The sequence below is a fragment of the Pituophis catenifer genome, unplaced genomic scaffold (assembly GCF_029215685.1).
Source record: "Pituophis catenifer annectens isolate HBS135680 unplaced genomic scaffold, rPitCat1.0.hap2 SCAF_3, whole genome shotgun sequence".
NCBI classification, from domain to species: Eukaryota; Metazoa; Chordata; class Lepidosauria; order Squamata; family Colubridae; genus Pituophis; species Pituophis catenifer.
The window spans coordinates 127,876,501-127,894,447 of NW_027256883.1; positions in this window are offsets into that span (position 1 = coordinate 127,876,501).

Here is a 17,947-nt window from a genome sequence, read left to right on the forward strand (position 1 = left end):
TGAGCCAGAAATGTAATGGTTTTCTTTGAAATGATGAGCTTTAAATGAAGGAATAGAGCATAAGTTGACTTTGTCTAAAGCTCTATTCCTACATTTCCCTTAATGGCATAGGTCAGCGTGCTGCTGTTTCTTAATAATAATCTAAATATAATCCCCCAAAACCAGTCATAAGAACAGGAGGTCAAGAGGAGGCCTTTTGCACCACATACAACTATTTTATGGAATGTATTGGTCCAGGAAGTGGTGTTGGTGATTAGCTCTGATGGCCTCAGAACAGCATCTGTTCAAATTTATTGAGGACAGAGTGAGAACACCTTTGGATTGTTTTTGGAGATAAAATGTCTCTGAACACTACTTGGCTACGAAGTTTGCTGGGAAGGAATGACTGCAAGCTAGTATTTGGTCCCTAAGACAAAGGATACTAAAATTAGATACAAAACTCCTTTTTGGGTAGATCGTTTTGTGTATCTTTGCTTGGTGGGAATCTCACGCATGGCACTACGTTAGCTAAACAATTCAGTGAAATGTAGCTTTGAGCTACTGCCCAGGATAAAACATTCATATTAAACTATTTGTCAATATGTTGTTTTCTATTTAGCTTGTATATTCTGCCATACCTTCATATTTATGCTGAAGCTTAGATAATAGCATTGTCATTTAGTTAGTTTAATAATCAAAGCTTTTTAAACCACAAAAATTGAATGGGTAAACAACTTGCTTGCTAATTAGATATGCCATAGAGTCAATAAAAACTGGAAGTATTTGATGGAATATAAGGTTCTCTGCTGAGATAAAAGTGACTCATGAATGAGCCACATAGTTAGCTGTGATCGTCTGAGCTTTTTTTTTTCTTTTTTAAAGCATTTTTTTGCTACCTATTCACCTGAACCAGTAGTAAAAAAAATGCTTTACTTTAGAAAAATAAAAAAAGAGGTTCCCAAGATCACAGCTGTGCCACACGATCATCGGAACCTCTTTTTTTACTTTTCTAAAGTAAAGCATTTTTTTTTACTACCGGTTCAGGTGAAGAGGTAGTAAAAAAATGCTTTAAAAAGTTTTTAAAAAGGTTCCAACGATCGCGCGGCACAGCTGTGATTGTCGGAAACTTAAAAAAAAACTTTTTAAAAGCATTTTTTTTACTATCTATTTGCCCGAACCGGTAGTAAAAAATGCTTTTAAAAAGTTTTTAAAAGGTTCCCAAGATCGTGCGCAACAGCTGATTCCCCGCCTCGCTGTCCTACTTACCTTCCCAAGCTTCCTTTTGGTGTGTACTATGCATGCTCTTGGCATGCAACACTCATGCACGGCCAGTGAACCGGTAGCAAACCGGTTCAGATTTTACCACTGGTTGTAAGGGCTTGGTGCACAGAATGACTCAATATTGGTCAACATTTTTGAGACTCCAAAAGCCCTTGATTTGGAATCTCCTAACCAACCAACCAAGAGCCGAGGTGGCGCAGTGGTTAGAGTGCAGTACTGTAACTACTTCAGCTGACTGTTAGTTCAGCAGATCAGCGGATCAAATCTCACCGACTCAAGGTTGACTCAGCTTTCCATCCTTCCGAGGTGGGTAAAATGAGGACCCAGATTGTTGGGGGCAATATGCTATTTAGTATACTGTCTTTGATGTAAGCTGCTCAGAGTCCTCAGAGAATGGGCGGCATAGAAATATGAATAAAAAATAAATAAATAATAAAACCATCTACATTCTTATGTCCTGAGATCATTACGAATGAAGGCAAATATACGTGTCACAGGATAATATTGCAAGACCCAATCTGACTTGGTCACTGCAAACCTCTGGTCCTGGTGACTGACTCAGATTGGATCTTGAAATCATTACTCCATCTGAAGTCACTGCTGCTTTGCAGAATATGGACTCTAGTGGGGGCAGTCTGAACAGAATTTTGGCTTCTGAATTGGCCACAAGGCATCAACCTTCATTGACTGCTTATTGCAATTTGTTACTAGACATCAAGTGACCACCTAACTATGTGGCTCATTCATGATTCACTTTTATCTCAGCAGATAAACTTTCTGGTCCAGATGAATTTAAACTTAAAAAGATTGTTTCTATCATTCTTTGTGCACTGCATAAGATTCTTGCTCATGACAATCTTGATCTCTCCTTTCTACAGGACATGTTTCTTAAAAGTGATGAATGCCTTGAAGCCACTATATTGCTTGACTTAATTTTTAAGGAGATCCTCAATCAAACAGCACCTACTGCAATGCTATTTCTGGATTTTTCCAAAGCAAACAGTGGAATTTTTCCACACAGTGTCCCATCACATTCTTCTTCAAGCTAAAGCTGCTGGTCTGCCTTTATCTATTGCCAACTATCTACAGCATCTTTATGAAGACTCCTCTGTACAACTGGAGGATGTTTTTAAATGTGGATAAGGAGTTAGACAAAATGAACCACTCTTCCCTCCCCTCTTCATTACATTCTTTGAAGAGCAAAGCCAGAGGTTGAGTTCAATCTCAATGCAGTCTGCATTGGCTCACTCTGTACTTCTTTGCCACCTTCTAGTGACTGCCTACATTTTTGCACCCCAGATCTAATAGTCCTACTCTAATCCACATTTTTGTTTGAAGTAGGATTGTAGCCATATATATTCTTCCATTTCCTCATCCACTTTTTGTTCTGACTTGCAAATGATGCAAACCTTTTTCACAACATTTCAAATGTCATCATTATATTTTGGTCTCCAATCCTGCCTTGTCCCTATAGGACAGTGATGGCTAACCTTTTTGCCATCATGTGCCAAAAGTGTGTGTGTGAGGGGGTGGATGGGATTGTGCACGTGCGTGCCCACACCCATAATTTGCACATGTGCGTGCAAACCCCCCCCCACTCTCCCTCTGCTTTTGGCACGTGATGGCCTGGTGGGCCCGGTACGCCAGTTTTTCACCCTCCCCAGGCTCCAGAGTCTTTCTAGGAACCTGGGGAGAGCGAAAACTTTCCCACCCCTCGGAGGCTCTCTGGAGGTTGGAAACAGTCTGTTTCCCAACTTCCGGAGGGCCCAGAAGGCCCGAAAATCAGCTGGCTGGCACGGATGTGCGACCCGGAGATGAGCTAGGGCAACACTCTCGTGCCGACCGATATGGCTCCGCATGCCACCTATGGCACGTATGCCATAGATTCACCATCACAGCTATAAGACAACATATAGCATATGGTCAGTCATATAATAAATGTAATTTCACCAGTGGTGGTATTCAGTTGGTTCGGACCAGTTTAGGCGAACCAGTAGTGGCAACTTTGCCCACCCTCCCCGGCGCTATGACGATCTATGTAGCCACATTTTCTAAGCTGCATGCATGCGTTCAAGCCGCGTGCACTAGCAAAAATGTATGTGCATGCACACTCACATTTTTGATGTGCGGTGAACCGGTGGTAAAATTATGTGAAACCCACCTCTGAATTTCAATGCTTCCATATTTCTCTGCCTATCTCTTCCTCTTGTAGTTAGCTGATTAATAGAATTGAATCAACCAATTTCTACAGTCTATACTCAAGCATCACCTTGGTGTAAATTGTAATGAAATTCTTTGATTAAAACTTCAATCCATGCTAACAAGATAACTTTTATTATTTGAATCCAACTCTCCCTATTGTAAGAACAATATGCTACTTTCTACACTTGATCTTAGCCAAAAGGCCGAGAAGCGTGCAGTGGCAAAATTCTGTGTCGCTGCAATGTCCACAGGAAAAAAAATTGGTTACAGAATTATAGATGTCAACTGGTGCCAATTTTTTGGAGATATCTATAACAATTATTGGAAAAATACATTTACTCATATACTTATCGGCTCACCACTCATGTAAATTAGGGAGTGGCCAGTGGTGGGTTCCTCGCGGTTTGGCCCGATTCGGCCGAGCCAGTAGCAGTGACGATATGATGTCACCGAACCGGTTCTCTTTGTTCGGGAGCTGGCCCTCCCACCACCTCCCCCCGTGTTATTCTTACCTTTTATTTGGCCCCGCCCCCAATCTATTGCTGCCTCCTGAGTCCCAGCTGATCGGCTAGAAGGAAAAGGACGTTGACTTACCTGAACGTCCGTTCTGAGAGTGGAGAGGCCAGTGGTCATACGTGGGTTGATGACGCGATTCAGCCCAGATTGAGTCTGATAGTTGAAAGGCTCCTCCTCCTGTTGCTGTCTCCCAGCTTTTGGATGAGGGATGATCAGACTGATGACGCTCCAGCTGAACTGAAATTAAAAGAAAAGGAAGAGTACACCAGGCAAAACGGACCGGCGGAAAGGGGTGGGGATGACCACTGGCCTCTCCACTCTCAGAACGGACGTTCAGGTAAGTCAACGTCCTTTCTAAGCGAGGGAGAGGCCAGTGGTCATACGTGGGACATGTCAAAGCCCACAACTTAATGGGAGGGACCCGCCCGGGACATGGAGACCCCCCCCGCGCATACTTGCTGGAGCACCCGGCAGCCGAATGCCGCCTCCGCCGAAGCGAAGCTGTCAATTTTATAATGGCGGATGAAGGGGGTCAGAGATGTCCAGGTGGCGGCCCGACATACCTCCAGAAGCGGGGCCTGGGAGGCCCAGGCCGCCGTGGTGGCCGCACTCCTGGTAGAGTGGGCAGTCAGGTGGCGAGGTACCTGTAAGGATTGAGCCCCATAGGAGGTAGTAATAGTGGCTCTAATCCAGCGGCCTACCGTCTGTGAAGAAACTTTAAGCCCCAGAGTAGCCGGCTGGAATGATACAAAGAGGCTTTCCGAGCGACGAAATGAGGCGGTCCGTTCGAGGTAAATTCGCAGGGCCCAGCAGACATCCAGTGAATGCCAGGTACGTTCCTGGGGCCAGGAGGGATTAGGGCAAAAATCGGGCAGAACTAACTCCTGAACCCGATGAAAGGGGGAGTTCACTTTAGGGAGGAAAGTGGGATCTAGACAGAGCACGACCAGGTCAGGATGGAAAATGCAGAGGTCGGCCCGGGCCGAAAGAGCCGCCAGTTCGGATATTCGCCTAGCGGATGTAATGGCGACTAAAAATGATACTTTGTAGGAGAGAAAACGCAAGGCCACCGTCCTGAGGGGCTCGAATGGACCTTGAGTGAGGGCCGAGAGGACCTTGGGCAAATCCCAGGAAGGGTAACGGTGGATGGGAGGTGGGCGGAGGTTTGAGGCACCCCGGAGAAAAAGGCGGATGAGAGGGCGATCCGTTAGTGAATTCCGGGCACCAAAACACAAGATGGAAGACAGGGCGGCCACCTGCCTCCGTAGGGTGTTGGGGGCCAACCCAGCATCCAACCCTTCTTGGAGGAACATAAGTACCTGTTTCGTCGATGCCAAACCTGGGTCCTGGTTCCGCCTCGAACACCAGAGAACGAAGGATCACCATGTGGCGCCATAGATCCGTCTCGTTGTGGGCCGCCGTGCTACCAGAATGGTGTTGATGATTTGGTCCGGCAAACGAGATCCTCTCAGGAGGCACCGCTCAACTCCAGACGGTCAATTGAAGCCAGTGGATGTCCGGGTGTAGAATGGGACCCTGACGGAGGATGACCTTTGCGGGTGGAAGACGCCACGGAGGAAGAATCGACATCATCTGGAGGTCAGCGAACCACAGGCGGCGGGGCCAGTGGGGCGCGATGAGGATCAGTTCTGCTCGTTCTGCTAAGAGTTTCCAGATTACCTTGGGAAGAAGGGGAAAGGGGGGAAAGGCATAGAGAAGGCCCGGAGGCCATCTGCTGTGGAGAGTGTCCACCGCCTCCGCTCTCAGGTCAGGAAATCTGGAAAAGAAGCGGAGTGTCTGCCGATTGGCGTGTGTCGCAAAAAGGTCCACTGTCGGATTCCCGAAGAGGGCTGTTATTCCAAGGAATAGGGCCGGGTCGAGCTGCCACTCACCCTGATCTACGACGGAGCGGCTGAGCCAATCGGCTTGTATGTTGGCTTGTCCTGATATGTGGGAGGCCCGGAGGGACCTCAGGTGTGTCTCCGCCCAGGCTCCCAGGCTCTTGGCTTCCTCCAAGAGGTTGTGAGAGCGGGTCCCCCCTAGGTGGTTTACATGGGCCTTGGCGGCCACATTGTCCGTCCGAACAATGACATGATGATCCAGGAGTTGTGTCTGAAAGACGCGGAGAGCCAGATGAATGGCTCAGAGCTCTAACCAATTGATGTTGTGGCCCAGGTCCTCCTGGATCCAGCGACCCTGGGCCATGGTGGATTGAAGGTGAGCTCCCCAGCCCTGGAGGCTGGCGTCTGTCGTTACAATGAGGGGGTTGGTCTCCCGAAATTCCCTCCCCTTGAGAAGCGCCGGGGACAACCACCATTGAAGAGAATTTCGAACGTGGGGGGGAAGAGACACCATCCGGCTGGTGGCCGATAAGTGGCGCTTCTGATACGGGAGAAGAAACCACTGCAGGTCCCTGCAGTGGAGACGGGTCCATGGAACAATTCCTATACATGAGACCATCTTTCCCAGCAGTTGGGAGAGGGACGCCAGGGAGACGGGACGTCTCCGGGCAACTGACCTGACCAGAGACCGCAAGCTGATCAGGCGCTCCTGGGAAAGGTAGACCCTGCTCTCGACCATATCGATGACAGCTCCCAGATGTTGTATACGTGTCGTGGGTACCAGATGGCTCTTGGCAAAGTTGATGGAGAAGCCGTGAGCCGATAGGACCTGCAGGGTGGAGTCCACATTCTGTTGCGCCAGCGCCTCTGAGCTCAACTGGATGAGGAGATCATCCAGGTAGCATTGGACCCTGACCGGCCGAGCTCGGAGGTGGGCCGCAAGAGCGGCCATCAATTTCGTGAAGACTCGGGGAGCCGAGGAGAGGCCGAAAGGAAGTGCGCGATACTGGTAATGCCAGCCCGCATGACAAAACCTTAGGAACTTGGAATATGCCGGATGGATGGGAATGTGTAAATATGCTTCTGTCAGATCTATAGACGAGAGGAGATACCCAACCCGAATACCATCCAGGATGGATTGCAATGACTGCATTTTGAACCGTCGGTAGAGGACCCAACGATTCAAAATCTTGAGGTCTAGAATTGCCCTCCATCCCCCAGAAGATTTCTGCACGATGAACAGGCGTGAATAGAAGCCGTGTCCGCGCTGCTCCTGAGGTACCGGTTCGATGGCCCGAATGTCTAATAAATGCTGAATGGCCGATACCACCAGAAGCCGATGCGCCCGATCCCGCGAGGGAGGGCATCGGAGAAATCTGTCCGGAGGGGTGGAGAGGAATTCCAGGGAGAGGCCCCACCTGACCGTCTCCCTGACCCAAGCGTCCGATGTCGTAGACTCGCATTGGCTGGCAAAGAGAGCCAGGCAGCCCCCAATGGGAGAGGAGGACCTGCAGTCAGTGGGACCTGCGGAAGGGACGCCCTCGGCTCCCTCTGAAGGGACGTCTAAACTGGCCCCTCTGGGACTGGGGACCTTGGCATTCCGGAGGGCGAGAACGGGGGGGGAAGAATCTCTGGTTTCTCGAGCCCGAGAAACCAGATTCGGGGCCGCGAAAGGAACGAAAAGGAGCAGCCGGGAGGTGCTCCGAGCGACGGGAAATGTTAGGTAAGACACGCCTCTTGTCCCTGGTTTCAATTAAGAGGGGCTCGAGAGGGGCCCCAAAAAGGGAAGGCCCCACGAAGGGCGATGATGCAAGGCGCCATTTAGACTTGGCGTCAGCCTGCCATTTGTGAAGCCAAAGCAGGCGGTGGGAGGTTACAGAAGCCCCAATCGATTTTGCGGCAAAACGTGACGAATTTAATGTCACGTCTGCGGAATATTCCAGGGCCGCCAGGATTTTGTTAATGTCCTGTTGGGACCTGGAGTCTGTTAGAGGGAGGCGGTCCCTTAGCTGGTGGAGCCACAGGATTGAGGCCCTATTGAAGAAGGAAGAGGCCATGGCGGATCTGGCCGCCCAGGCAGAGGCCATGTGAGCCTTGACCAGAGAATGGTCAAGGCGCTTATCCTCGGGGCAGAGGCTCTCCTCTGGGGGGGCAGCAACATTGGAGGGGCTCGAAAGAGCCACCACGGGAGGGTCTACCGTTGGGACCTGTAATAGAGAAGCTATGGTTATATAGATGTCTGTCAAATGAATTCGGGTTAGGACCCGAAGCGGGATTGGACCACTGACGTTGAATTACGTCTTTAAAGAGCTTAGGCCCTGGTATCTCTTCTACTTCAGAAATTGGTTCCTCAAAGAGAGGAATCGTTGTCTCCGAGGATTGCCCCGGCGGTAAGGGGGCACTGGGGATACCCAAGCCAGTTGTGACTTTCGCTTTATGAAGGAGCGATCTAAACAGTTGGGGCTTGAATAAGCCCACAAATGAAGGCTGGTCCGGAGCTAGGTCCTCATCTTCAGATAGGTCCTGCTCCCTAATGTCCTGATCTAAGAGGGAGGGGTGTTCCGAGGTAATGGAAGGAGCTACACCCCCGGTCGGGTTAGCGGATCCTGCATATTGGGATCCCTCAACGTCCACTTGGGAGGAAGCGGAATCAGCGACCCAGGAAGGGGTACGCTTCTGCAGCTCCAGTTGAACCCCCTTTTGAATGGCCTGGTGAATAAATGCTGCTAACTCTGGTGTTAGGATGGAAGCAGCGGGGGAGTCCTTGAGAGTATCTGGAGGATGGGTGGAAACTATAGGGGGATCCGGAGAACACACCCCCAGTGGAGAATGAACAGATGGAGGGCCGAACAGGGCCTCCTGGACATCAGACTGCAAGGCTGGTTCAGCAGTATCAGCATCAGGGGACAGTTGGGGAATGGGTGTCCCAGGGGGAGCCCTGTTCCCAGAGGGGGTGGAAGCCACAGGGTGTGAGCCCGGGGTTGGTGCTGGAGGGGTCCCTGACTGAGAAGGGGCCTCCCTGAGAGAAGCTTCCCTGAGAGCCTTTTGGATAGAGCGCTCAATAGCCTCATGAAGGCGCTGTTCTTCCGTGGCCTTTGCTGCCTGGGCTTTTGACTCCTTAGAGGCTTGAGTCCCTTTGGACTTCTTTTGAGGTACTGCTGAAGAAGGCCCTGGTAAGGGCTCCTTGTGGGATGCCCTCTTCGTGGCTTTGGTAGAACGAGAAGCCATCGTAATCTGTTGGGAAATGCAGCAGAATACAATTAGAAATGAATGAGGCCCAAAGGGGTGGTTACACAAAATGGCGGCTGCCTGCCTCATGGAGCTGTGAGGCTGTTATAAAATGGCGGCCAATGGTGAAAGAAGGCTTTAGCCGCAGAGAAGGCCAGGCGTTAGGAAGGCAGGATAAAGGACCTAACGTCCTATGCTCCCCCCCCAAGGGCTCACAATTGATCTGCCTTGCCTGAGGAAGATTGTCCCTCGAAGGTCTGCATTGGATCTGCTAGGTTTCGCAAGGCAGGGCATGTGGGGAAGAAAAGCCCCAGGGGCGCTGAAGAAGCATTGCGCAAAGCCGCTAACGCCGCCGCTCCATCTGAGAAGGCAAGGGCTGGCAGAGGCACAACCCGCCGATCTCCGCAACTGTCGTCAGCTGAGAGGCGCGAAGTTGTTGATTGCGCCGGCGGAGAAGCTTCTACGAGGCAGCCGAGCGAAAGAATGATGGGTGGCAAGCTCAGCCTGGAGCCTGCTACCAGCAAGGCTGGGAGGCTCCTCAGCGGTCTCGGGCGTGAGCCGTTCGTGCTCCTGAGGGGAGAGACTCAAAGGGAAGTCTCAATCCCCAATTGCTGAGCTATCTCCAGGAGCGCTGGGCGCTGGGCGCTGGGCGCGAAGCCCTCGATTCTGCTCCCAATATTATAGAGCAGCTGGAGATAATCTGGAATTGCTAAGTAAATTGCCAATTAGGGCCAAATTGACCCGAAATTTAGAGGTAAATTTTTAGAGGCTCAGTGGAGCGTCTGATCTGGTTCAGATCGAGTCTGAAAGCTGGGAGACAGCAACAGGAGGAGGAGCCTTTCAACTATCAGACTCGATCTGGGCTGAATCGCGTCATCAATCCACGTATGACCACTGGCCTCTCCCTCGCTTAGAAAAAACTGTTTAAACACTTGCCGCAGGGCTTCAAAGGGCCGCCCTACAGCTGATCAATGTTAAAAGGCAGTGTGGTGGTAGACCGGTGCCTCCAAAAACAAATGGGTAGACTGGTACAGCTCTGCAAGCAGTTAAAAGCTTGGTAGACCAGTACCTCTGCTAAATCCTAAAGAATTGTCATGACCATCAAGCTACGCCCACAAAATAAGCCACGCCCACAGAACCGATAGTAAAAACTTTTAGAACCCACCCCTAGGAGTGACCCTAACGATTTGAGATCATGTATTTTCATAACAGGGATGTTATTATTCATGATTAATGTCAGTATTATTTTTAATTTATTGTATGTCTATTGCTGGTCGATGATCGTAATGAAGTATTTATTCTATATGCTACTTTCTTATGGTGCCTCTCATATTTACAGCAACGGTATTTTTTTATCAGTGTGTTAAGGTGAACATCTCACTCAAAACACAGAGCAACATAGACACATTTGGAAAGTACCAGTGAGAATCTTATTGTTTGCTCTCTTTAGACTCAGAAAATGCTCCACAGATGGGCCGCATCAAATTTTGCTAACTATACGAGAGCTAACTCCGTGCTCATGGGCATCTTTGTTTTCCTACTTTGATTTCTAGTATTAGAGAGGAATTTCCCAACCCTGCAGTGAATAATCTGTTTTTTTTTTCTGTCTTCGGAGAGCTTTCATTATAGCACTGAAATTCCGTGATAGCCACAGTCAGAGATCATCAGCACTGAATATCAAATTATGGAAACAGTTCTGTCCCAGTGTTGTTGAGGTTGCTGCTGAACTCTTTGGCTTGGAGCCAAATCCAACCAGCAGCAGCTGTTGCATCTTAAGCTTCGGTGCATTAACCAAGGCAATGTTAACATCAAACCCCAAATTCGAAATATGCACGGCTGGCAATACTTTAAGTCAGCATATTACTGGCAGTGGGTGGCTGCAAGAACAGATGATACAAGGGAAGTTGGTATCTCACAAAGCACCTGGAGCAACAATCCACCATATGTACCACAAGTCCCCTCTTGGACAGGTTGTTGGAATTAAGTCTGGAAAATGTGATTTGGATTCCAAGTTATTATTCACTTCATTAAAGGTCCCTGTGCAAAATGATGATAGTTTTACCATCAGTTCTCCATCTGCAAAAAAAGTAATTATGACCTAACTCACTGGATTATATTGTGAAAATGACTAAGACTCCGAAAGGTAATTAGAAATATTGACGTTCTTAATCAATTATAATTTGCCATTTTAAGGAATCCTCAGAAGGGGAAGAGGATGCAATCATTCATATAATTAGGAATATTGTGATGCTGTTACTACTTGTGGATCTTTTCCAAATAAAATTCAGGATTTTCTTTGCGCTTTTGATATATTTGAATTGATAGTTTTGCAATTAATTTACTTTAGACACAGCAATAGCTAATTCAATATCAATCCTTTGGAATGATTATTCTATAATACATCAGTCTGCACCAATCCTTTTCTGCAAATGCCTAAAGGCTGAATTTCATATATAAATTTTACAGGTAGTATAGTGTATATGTGAACATGATCTTTAATACTGGTTTTAATATAGGATGATTAATTTACTTTATACAAATTTCAGCATCTACTATCATGCTGTTTAAAGATTTCATATTTAAAGTTGAGAAAATGTCCTCACATTTGGATAAGAAGTCCCTGAGAATCACAAAAACAGGACCAAATGCAGGAAGAATTTGAGGCTCTTAAATAGAAAACTGAGCCAACAAGTAATATAGAAAACATTGATTAATAGTCTGAATGTACCTTGGCTTAGGCAGTTGGGAGTTCAACTATGTGTTACAATGTCCATTTGAGAAAGAAACTTTTCAGGACCAAGGACTTCTCAGCAACGTCGTGGAACTAATAACAATTGTAGTTCATCGTAATAGGAGATACTCACATTTTAACACACCAGCACTCCATTCATAACTCTCAAGTGTTTCAATCAAGCAAACTCTTAGCTTTACTGCTCAGCTGCCCCATTGTGAACCTGCGTCTATTGACTCTTAGAATTCTCATGGTGTGATCTTTCGTATTACTTCTGAATCTCCCTTGGGTAATCCTTTTTGGTTTGAAAGATTGGAGCAGTTTCTGTTTCCTTGGCTTCTCAGCCTTTCAATTTCTTTACAGTATTGGAAAATAGCTTTCCATTATTGCTGACCTTAGGCCATAAAGAGGACACCCATTGAACTTCATGCTGTTTATTTCTACTACTGAACCACAAAGGAAAACAAAATTATGAAATGTGCCATGGAAAGACACCAAGACTCAGAATCTGTTATCATTTTCCATTGTGGTGGTGATGATTATATAAACATGGATTACTACTGCCAACATGGATGATAAATCCTCATTCTTATTCCACCTACATACTATTATTTTATTTTCTATTTAAACCGGTTGGTGTTGTGTCGATTAAATTGCCATGGGTTTTAAAAAAAAATCTCAGCTGATTCTCAACTTAAACAAAAGGCACCGTACAACATATTCTTCAACTGTTGCCATCTAGGAAGCCTTCCGAATCTTATAATAACTTCTGCAATCTGGTAACCCTCCTGAAACACAGAGTACCTCTATAGAGGGATTCTGTGGCATCCATATAAAATTGGCATCACTTCTAAAGAGAATCTGTCCATTTTAATAGAAGTGCAATAATTTCTTAAGGGAATCAGTTGCAAAATAGCACTATTATGAGTTTAAAAATAGTAACCTCATGTAGAATGCTTATGTTGATTTACATCATAACCTCAGTCAGACATCACCCTTAGAAAAAACAACAATATGGCATAATATACAAACAGCTAAAAACCCAGCATTTCCCCAGTTCATGATTAGAAGATGAAATTCGGAGGTGAGAGTAGCCAAGCAAACTCATCTGGGCTGGGAAATGAAGCTGAATGAAGCCTGGCTTGTACAGTCCTCCAGGAATACCAGAGTTGTAGACTGGGAATACATATATACATATTACAGGATTAGAATAAAGTAGTGTTGAATAGCTTTTCTTTTTGCCATCCTTTTTTCAGTATCCCTGGGACTTGTTCCCACAGGAATTTGCTTAGAAAGCCTGTCTTGTATATATCAAGTGCAGGAAATCAGTAGTCCAGGCAATTCAAATCAACATATTGGATTATTGTACCCTAAAGTTCTCTACAAGAATCTGAACTACTAATGGACAGAGCAAATTGGCAATAGATAAGAATCAATGGAATTCAAGGTGGGGCCCTGGACTTAGATCTCTTGCGGGTACAAAAGGACTCAAGGTTGATGCCGCATTTGACCCCTTCCTCGAGCTCTGCCTGGTCATCTCTACAATATAGCTCCCAAGAGTGAAAAGAAGGTAACCTCCCATTGTCCCCAGTCCCACTATAATCCAGTTGACCCTCAGCCACTTGAGCTTTAACCAGCCATTTTGTTATTTGTTCTAGTACCTGTTCTAGCAACTTGCTTCCAAAGCAGGCTGCAGTCAAAGCTAACCATAGATGGACGAGAATCTGACTTTTATGTAGCTGTCCCTTATTTTTCGTTCCTGAAATTATAAAAAGATGGGAGAGAAATTAAGAAATATTTGAATTCTAAACACAGGTAGAAGTCTTAATGCTTTCAAAGGAATGTATAGGATCAGACTGGTAGCTCCTACAGTGGAATCCCCTTTATCAACTACAATGTCTATTTAATGCATTTATTATTATTATTATTATTATTATTATTATTATTATTATTATTATTATTATTATTATTATTATTATATCTTTAGTGAGATTCACAGCTTTGAGGCTGGTTAATAGCTCAGCAGCTCGAGTCCTAACCAAGGACCTAGGAACTGTTAAGGTATCGTCGGAGGATGTAAGCTGTTCCGAGTAAGGTGGTTTTTTGTAGAGTCAAAATGTTCAAGTCCGGCAAATTTAGAATTTCTAAATAGCGGGGTAGCCCTTTGGGTATTGCTCCAAGGGCTCCAATTACAATCGGGACAACACACGTTGTTGTTGTTATTATTATTATTATTATTATTATTATTATTATTATTATTATTATTATTTCATTTCTACTTAAAGAGTGTTTGAAGTGGTTTGCAATTAAGCCATTAGGAGAATAAAATGCTTTTTCAGAAGAATGGAAAGCAAAATAGATAACGTAAATATATAAACATAAACTCAAGGACCATCCTTAAGCATGGACATTTGGTAGAACAGCTTTTTTTAAAAAATAAACTCCTCCCCCCCCCAAAAAAAGGGATTTAGTTTATTTACTAAGCATTTTGGCTGCTTCTGTACCTGAATTTTGAAGCACCTCTTACTTGAGAGCCAAAAGGCAATTGTGTATTTTCCCTTTTTCTGGTGATATCATGTGACCTTACAGAAGGAAGGTGGAACATCACACTGGATCTTCATTCATGGTAAAAATAAACTTTTCTGTTATATATAATGTATACATTATTATAGCTATATGAGTATTTATATTGTATATACACACATTCACGCTCACATAAACTCTTGTCGCATGTAATTAAAAATTTTAGTAACTACAATGATTCTTTCAGTCCTTATTTAAAGGACAAATTTGTTGGGTGTGATAAGGTGGATTAGTGAAACAGTTATTCAATAATCAGATGTCTTTGACCTTCATTTATACTATATAACCTGACAAAAACATATCTTAATGCCCCACAGCTAAACATGACATTTCTCTAACTCTTGTGCGCAACAATGAACCTTTTTAATATGTCTAAGAGGATTTAACTTTTAGTTTTCTTTCATTTTGTTGCCTTCTTAAATCTATCTCTTGATTGTTTCCCACTGTTTTAAAATATACCGTACTTTAATAATGTTTACTTTAATAATGTGTAATAATGTTCGCCTCACATCTTCTAATTATTCACACGCATTGGTTTGTCTCACCAAACTTGGCGTTTTGTGTTAGTTTACTGCTTTTGGTTAAATGCTAAGAAGAACAAGAACAACCTAAAGGAAAATGGAATCAAATGTAGCTTTATAAAGTGTCTTAAACAGATAGCCTATCATGCTGAAATTGCCTTTAAAAGAGTTAGAGAATGTAAACATATCTGTAGGGAATAGTCAATACAAGTTGGGAACCATATAACATACTTTATGATGATGCTTACAGAAATAATATTCTACTCGATAAATTCAAAGAGATCTCCCCCAATAATATATTACTTCAAAATATATTAAGAAAAATATTTCCCTTACCAAAAAAGAAGTTGTACAGTTTCTTCAGGACACATAAATAACAGTATCTAAAGTAGGTGAGAGTAGAAACTAAGAGCTATAAATCAGAAAACAATTATATTTGACCCTAGCAACTGCCTTTTTGTGAGTTGTTACAGAGCAATTGAGAAATTTCATTGTCCTTTGGGAGAATCCATACCTATAAGTGACACCATGAGTGATACAATGACAACAAAATCCACAGAATATCACTTGCTTCCCTCTTTCCCTCCCTATACATATAGAGAAAGCTTGGGTATTTCTCACACCAGTTCTGGTCAGTAATTTTATGGTCACTTTCTTTATGGAATGGAATAGGTTGTTAAAACAATATTCTTTTAAGGAAAAAAAACTTAATATATTTCGGCCAGGGTTTTATATTTTTCTTTTACTAGGACTTCAGTATTCAGATCTTACCCTACACTCATACATATAAATGTCCCTCCACCTTTCTTGCTGCTATACAATCTAGGAAAATTGATTTCTCATTCTAATGAATGCTTGTGAAGCACATTCAGCAATTGAAAAGGGTTAAATAAGAACTGGTTATACAATTATGGAAAGTAGTCAGAATAAGTGAAGAGGCAGGAAAAGGTCCAAAGAAGAACTATTAGACCAGTGGCCCCCAACCTTTTGGGCACCAGGGATCAGTTCCGTGGAAAGAGGTTTTTCCGCGGACTGAAGGGGGAGCGGTTTCAGGTGCTGCCTGAATCTCACAGATGGGGTTTTGCTTGTTTTCAAGGCCCAGTTTCTGACATGCAGCAGCCCGGTGCTGGTTCATGGACTGGGGGTTGGGGACCCCTGTATTACATTGAGAAAAGTAACATTATCCAAACTTAAATCTTCCCCATCAAATATTTAGCTCTGGATGCAAACATAAATCTGTGCATTATTAAGAACTGACTTGGGAATCTAGGATGAGTTAGTATTATACACCAATCCTATCATCATCATCATCATCATCATCATCAGCCATTCAGTTGTGTCTGATCCTTGGCCACTCTATGGGTCAGCATTCTCCATGCCCCAGAATAGGACAACTCACCACAGCCAATTCACCATGGTCAACTCACTATGGCCAGCTCGCCACAGGACAAATTTGCCACGGTCAATTCGCCATGGGAAAACTTGCCGCAGGACAATTCAACAATTTTATTTAATTCTTTAAAATAATTAAAATATATATTTTAATTTTTGTCATTCACATTTCATTTTGTCCCTGCTTCTGCATCATTTCTTTAATGATTCTATTTTGACATTTCTGCGATACTATGTGACTTTTGTCCTGCGGCAAGTTATCCCGTGGCAAGTTTGCCATGGTGAATTGTCTCATAGCGGAGTTGGCTGTGGTGAATTGGCTGCGGCGAATTGACTGTGACAAGTTGGCCTTTGTCTCACATTGCCATCCACCATGTTCATCCCGGTTTCATCCTGTATAATATCCAACCAGCAGGTACTAGAATGGTCCCTTCTCTTTTTTCCGCTGATCACTCCCAGCATGTCTGACTTTTCAAGTGAGTCATCTCTCATGACATGAGCAAAGAATGACAGCCTCTTTTTGGTGATCTTGGCTTCAAGTTATATTTTTAGTGAAGTTCATTCTAAGACTTCTTGTTTGTTATTTTTGCAGTCCATGGCTGCAATGCCTGATAGTCACCTCCAGCACCACAGTTCAAAGGCATCCACCCTTCTCCTAGCTGCCTTTCTCAGAGTCCAAGTTTCATAGCCATAAAAAAATCTACCAATGCCATCTTTTGGGTATTTAGTAGTACACTAAAAAAAAAAAATGAAGTTTCTCTGAAGATAAAAATGCATATAGTCATCACAATGTGGACTACACAAACTCTTCATGAAAGTTTTATCAAAGTTTACCCATTTTTTAAAAGGTTTGCTGATTAACAATCTCATACAATTTGAACCTTGACTTTAGAAATAATGAGGCCCCATTAGCAATGATATTCAGAACACCTATTGATACTTCTTATAGGTTAAAATTTAAGACAAGGGTTTAAGCTGAGTGCTGTGCTTAGTACAACTAGTAGGAAGGGTATTCCTAGCTGATCCAGGAAACCATATTTCCTTCCTTGAGAAAGGAAAATCCAGTTTAGTTGGATCTTTTTTTGAGATTTTTTTTATTTTAAAACAAAAACAAAACATAAAACCATCATCATTCCAAACAATTACAGACAGTGAGTCGAACGGTTCGTATTCTCTTGTGCATAAATCCATTTTTAAAATACCAATTTATAACAGAAACTTATATCTTTTATTTATAAAAAACACATCAGATATTTTATCTTTACATCAACCCCATATTTCATACTTCAATTCCATGATTTATTATCTATCCATTGATAAAGCAAATCCCATATCAAATAATATTGTTTATCTTCCTGTTTTCTAATTTCAAATGTCAATTTACTCATTTCAGCACTTTCCATAATTTTCTTAATAATCTCATCATCAGTAGGTAACTTCTCTCCTTTCCAATTTTTAGCAAATACGATTCTAGTTGCTGTTAAACCGTTCAAAGTTTAGCTGGATCTTGAATATGTGAGTATAAAAATTGTGTGGCTAAAATTTATCCCTCTGATTTCTGGGTGATTGGAAAAGATGGCAATAGAAGCAGCAGGCCTCTGGGATGCAACTTTCACTCATCTACATGTCCCTGAAGGGTCAATGACAATTCACCATGGCCAACTTGCCATAGC